We start from the raw sequence: 5,821 nt of genomic DNA, 5'->3' as shown, positions 1-5,821 counted from the left end.
GTTGATAATTATTCTGATAATTATTTCCAGGCTTTTAGTTTATGTATGAAACATTCTCTCTTTGTTCCATTGTTAATTCAATACTGAGACAATCTTTTGTCAAATGTGGTCCTCCACACTGCTCACAACTAATTCGTATTGAGTGGATATCTTTAGTCATCTTTTCCATTCGTCTCTCGACAACATCTATCTTTGCAGAAATGGAATCTAAGTCATGGCTAGAATCGGCTCTAGCTGCTTTAGATGATCTAACGGTATCTTTTTCTTGGTGACACTCATGTGAGTGGGAAGCAGTGTTATCAATAATTTTGTAAGCATCAGTTGCTGTTTTCTTCATAATGGAACCACCAGCTGCTATGTCTATGTCTTTCCTTGTAGTGATATCGCATCCTTGGTAGAATATTTGTACTATTTGACAAGTGTCTAAACCATGTTGCGGACATCCTCTCAATAACTTTCCAAATCTTGTCCATGCTTCATATAAAGTTTCATTTGGCTTTTGTGTGAACGTAACAATTTCTCCTTGAAGTCTCACGGCTTTAGATGCCGGAAAGAATTGTTTAAGAAAATTTTCAACTAAAACGTCCCATGTATCAATCGCCCCTTCAGGTAACGATTCTAACCAATCTTTGGCTTCTCCCTTTAAAGTCCAGGGAAATAACATGAGATATATCTGTTCATCCTCCACTTCTCTTATTTTAAATAGAGTGCAGATCCTATTAAAGGTACGAAGATGTTCATTTGGATCTTCCTTCGGTGCACCACTAAATTGGCATTGATTAGTTACCATGTGTAGAATTTGTCCTTTGATTTCATAATCTGGCGCATTAATGTCAGGTTGAGTAATTGCGTGACCTTGGCCAGTGCGTTTAGCTCTCATTCGGTCTTCCATACTTAGAGGTTCCAGATTCTCCATAATTGAATTTGTTGAATCTGAATCACTAGAGGATTCTGATTTAATGGTTCGTTCCTCGACAATCTCTATTTGAATGATTGGTGGTTCCGGAGGAAAGATTAATGGTTCAGGATCTATGAATCGTCCCTGAATATTCTCCGGATTCTCAATTGTGAGGTCGGGTTCAAAAAATGGATTATCGGAAATTTGAATTGGAGTACTTGGTCGACTGGATGATGATTCTAAAGAAAAATCAACGGCGACAATATTTGCTAGATGTCTTGATCGAGTTACAGGTGGTGAACGTACAAAAGGTGGTGAATGTTTTGCTCGGTGCATTCACTGAATATCCTATTAGTTGTAAAAATAAGAAAAATTATAGAAGTTATCAAATTAATAGACTTTTCTGATTTTGCTCACGTTTCGAATAGCCAAAAGATGCAGCAGAGGGGCAGGATTCGTTTGGTCTCAATATAATTGAGTACTGTTTGGCTCCAATAACCCAATCCACGTACAAATCCAACTATTACTACGAACCAGAAAATTTTGATGTCTTTCAATTTAACCACTTAAAATAATTTTTCGTTTAAATTTAAAGAAATTTTAGATAAGAAATAGAAAAATTCGATGTCCTAAAAACTAGAATGTCGAGAAATAAGAAAGAAAAAGAGCGCGTCGAAAAACGTCGAAAAATAAAAAGTCAAAAAATAAAAATAAGAATGTAGCGCGTCGAAACTTAAAAAGGAACTAAAAACTAAAAATTAAAAGTTGCGTCTAAAAATATTAAAGCTTAAAAGAAATTCTATATCCCAAATGGCAATAACTTAAAAAGGTACCAAAACTTAAAAAGGCGTCGCAAAATTCTAAAGCACCTAAATCTTAGTCTAAAGAAAAAGCACTTAAGGGATTTTACGGCAAAGCCTAAAAATCTAGAAGTAAAAATAACTATGGCAAAAACTATGACTTAAAATTAAATACGAGCGAAAAATACAAATATTACGCTAAAACAAATAAAAAGATACAAAAATATAAAAATAATCTTAAAGTTGTAAAAAGTACAATTTTTATAAAAATATTATTTTTATATTATTTATTTTATAAAACTATTAATTTTATAATTTAATTAAACTAAATAAACTTAAAATACAAATTAAATAAAAACTAAATTAACTAATTAAATAATCTAACCCTAATTAGGGTTTAAATTAAATAATAATAATAATAATAATAATTACCGTAATGATTGCTGTTTTAGGGTTGTTTGTGGCGTGTCTGTCAGGGCCATGCGATCGCATGGTCCTCACCTTAAAAATCCACGCGATCGCATGAAGTAGGTTTTCGGGCCAGGTGGGTTGGGCTGCTAGAGTATAGCCCGTAAACTTTTATATTTTTTTTTTCTGTTTTATGATTTATATTGAATAAAATATAAATATCTTAAATAAAAATTTAATTTTAAAAACTAAAATAAAAATACTTTTATAAATTTTAACAACTCTTAACAACAAAAATATAAATTTTTTTTTCTTTTTATATTTTTGGAAACTAAAACGTATTTTTTTTAAAACGTATTTTTATAAAAGTAAACTAAAAATTAATAAAAATCTTTTTTTTTATATAGCGTTGCGCTTCCGGCGTTTAAGCATAATTGTCCCCGGCAGCGGCGCCAAAAATACTTGATGTGTGCGAGGTGTACTAGGAAATAGTATTAATTTTTACAAGGAAATACTATTAAATACGATACAATTTTACACAAGATATTTATTTATTTATAGAATGGATATACCTAAACCTTGCTACAACACTTATAGGCAGTGTATCTAATCGTACAGTAGTGTAGCTTTTAGTAAGTCCGGTTCGTCCACAGTGAACTCTTAAACAAGCTTAACGCTATATTAGTTTTAAATTTATAAAAATAAAAATATATATATATAAGTGATATTATTATTATAAAAGGGGTTTTTACCATTTAATGACCGGTTTGTCGATTTTTAAAACTTTAGTCGCAGTTAAAACCTAATGTAAAATATTAAATAAATAAAAGACTTAATTTAAAGCGTAAAATAAATAACGATAATGAAATTGCGATAAATAAAAGTGCGATAATTAAAAAGTACGATAATTAAAAGTGCAATTAACTACAATGACAATAAATAAAAGTGCGATAATTAGAAGTGCAATTAAATATGAAAATAAAGGAATTATGCTTATTTAAACTTCCGTAATCATGATGTTTGACGTGTTGATTTTAGTTTATTCCCACGGGTTAATTGTTCTTTGTCCTGGATTATTTAATATGTCCGTCTGGTTTTTGTCCATAACAGTCCATCAGTCATAAATATAAAGTGCGAGTGTCCTCGTCAAATTATCATTATATCCGAAGTCAAATATTCCAACTAATTGGGGACTTAAACTGTAACAAGGTCTTAATACTTTGTTTAATAATTACACCAGGATATTGACTGCGTGTAATCCAAGGTTTTAATACTTTGTTATCAATTATGCCAAGTGTCCTTGTACATAATTTCACCCCTGTTTTAATAATTCCATAGACTATTAATCCATTCCCGTGTCCGGTTAAATGAACGATTATTCGTACATATAAATATCCCGCCCATCGTATCCGATCGAGTGTATGTGGTTATTTATAGGTACGTCCAATTGTAAATCTTCATATTAAATTAACAAACTATCATTTAATTAAACAAATATAAAGCCCATTAATAGCCCATAGTCTAATTTTCACAAGTGTCGTTCTTTTGTCCAAACCCCAATTATGGTATAAAGCCCAATTACCCAATCTTAATATTTTTAGCCCAACATCATGATTACTTCGGTATTAAATAAGCATAATAATAACTTAGCTATGAGACATTAAATTAAAAATAACATTAACCATAACTAACAGTGATTAAAAATAGCGTAGCGTTACACGGAAAGAATTTTGACTTACACCCTTACAACATTCGCTAACATACCCTTATTATTAGAATTTAAAATTAAAATTAAAATTATAATATAAATATAAATATAAATATATTTACGTATAGATAGAGAGATGGATATATGATGAGCAAAAACTCGAATTTTATAGGCATGTCAGCTGCTACCTACTGCCATGCGATCGCATGGCTTTTTGCCTTCCTGGCCATGCGATCGCATGGCCCTGGAATTCAGCTCACATGTATTTGTTTCTTCTGCCGACGGTTTTTATTATATAATATAATATATATATTAATTTTAAGAATTAATTATATATTATATTATATTCATGTGCATAGTTGACTTGTAATTTTTAGTCCGTTGCGTCGAGCGTTGAGAGTTGACTTTGGTCCCGGTTCCGGATTTTCGAACGTCCTTGCGTACAATTTAATATCTTGTATTTTGCGTTTCGCATCTTGTACTCTTGTAATTTTGAGACATTTCTTATCAATAATTGGAACCACTTTGATTGTAATTTGTACTTTTGAGCTTTTTGGTCGTTTGCGTCTTCAATTCGTCGAATCTGTCTTTTGTCTTCACCTTTTATTATTTAAATGAATATCACTTGTAAATAGAACAATTGCAACTAAAAGCTTGTCTTTCTTGAAGGATAATGCTATAAAATATATGTTCGTTTTTAGCATTATCAGGTATGCAGAAAAATTATGTGACTCCTTAGACTGCTATTAATGGGAGCTCCCTTTAGCGCCGTTGGAGCTCCCTTGAAGCACCGTCTTTCAACATGTCGTTGCCAAACATATTCAACCACAGAGCCCATTACTTTTATTTGTTTTACAAAATGCATTATGAGTTATACATTGTATTAATTAATTAATTTAGGTGGGTCCATGTGGTGGTGAAGAGGTATGTTACGAATACTAGTGTAAAGTGGTGGGTTGATGATGAAAAGAAAATGATGAGGTGACGCTGATGTGACATAGTGTGGTTGTGAAGACATATAGCAATGGTGTAGTTGTTACAGCGCCATTGGGCCGCCGAAGCAACGGCGCCGTTCGTAGCCCGCGTAGTGGAGGCCGCCGTTGAGTGGCCGTATTGGATTATGCCCAGGTTTGACTGATCGAAGCACGCAAAGGAAATTAAAAAAAAAATTGCAACAATATTGAATATAGTCGTTGGACTAGCCGTTTGGCTTTCTTCTTTTTCTTCCTATATATACTACAACCCTTTACTCATAATTTTCATACTTAAAACTACAACTCAAACAATTAAAAAACTTATACTCATATAAATTTTCGAATATGGATCGAGATCGAGAAGATGAAATTTATGAAGAGGCGGTAGCTATTGCAAATGCATATGATCCACTTCAAGCTCTCGATGCTATCGATTTTTTAGAAGAAGAAGAAGTCGAAAAAGAAGGTGTCTCTATACCCAAAGCTCATAGAAGACATTTTCCACGAGATCGAGAAGGAAAAACAAAACAACTCTACAACGATTATTTTCAGACAACCCCACTTTTCGCTTGATAAGTTCCGAAGACGCTATCGTATGAGCAAGTCTTTGATTATAAGAATATGTTGAGGTATAACTAATTTTAATCAAGAACCTATTCCCGAATATTTTACTTTCTTTCAACAAAAACAAGATGCTAAGGGTTGATATGGTTTTAATATTTTTCAATAATGTACGTCCGCTATGAGACAATTAGCGTACGGTGTTACGCCCGATTTATTTGACGAATATTTACAGATGGGTGAATCAACTGCTTATTTGTGTTCGGAAAACTTTTGCAAAAGTGTTTTACACTTATATTCGGTCGAGTACATGGAAGGCCAAATGCACACGATGTGCAATGTTTAATTTCAAAACATGAAGAAATACATGGTTTTTCGGGTATGCTAGGGAGCATCGTTTGTATGCATCGGGGTTGGAGAAATTGTCCCGTTACTTGGAAAGGGAAATATACATGAGGTGATCATGGTTACC

General features: G+C 32.5%; 1 non-coding gene across 1 annotated transcript; it reads left to right on the top strand.

Moving 5' to 3' along the window:
• The first annotated feature begins 425 nt into the window (after positions 1 to 425).
• On the top strand, positions 426 to 532 carry LOC139865400 (small nucleolar RNA R71). The gene has a single exon (XR_011764922.1). It is a non-coding gene; the product is annotated as a small nucleolar RNA R71 (small nucleolar RNA).
• The last annotated feature ends 5,289 nt before the right edge of the window (positions 533 to 5,821 follow it).

Source organism: Rutidosis leptorrhynchoides, chromosome 8, assembly GCF_046630445.1.
Source record: "Rutidosis leptorrhynchoides isolate AG116_Rl617_1_P2 chromosome 8, CSIRO_AGI_Rlap_v1, whole genome shotgun sequence".
Taxonomy (NCBI): domain Eukaryota; kingdom Viridiplantae; phylum Streptophyta; class Magnoliopsida; order Asterales; family Asteraceae; genus Rutidosis; species Rutidosis leptorrhynchoides.
The sequence above is the reverse complement of the archived record's forward strand: the minus strand, read 5'-3'. Positions and strand labels throughout refer to the sequence as shown.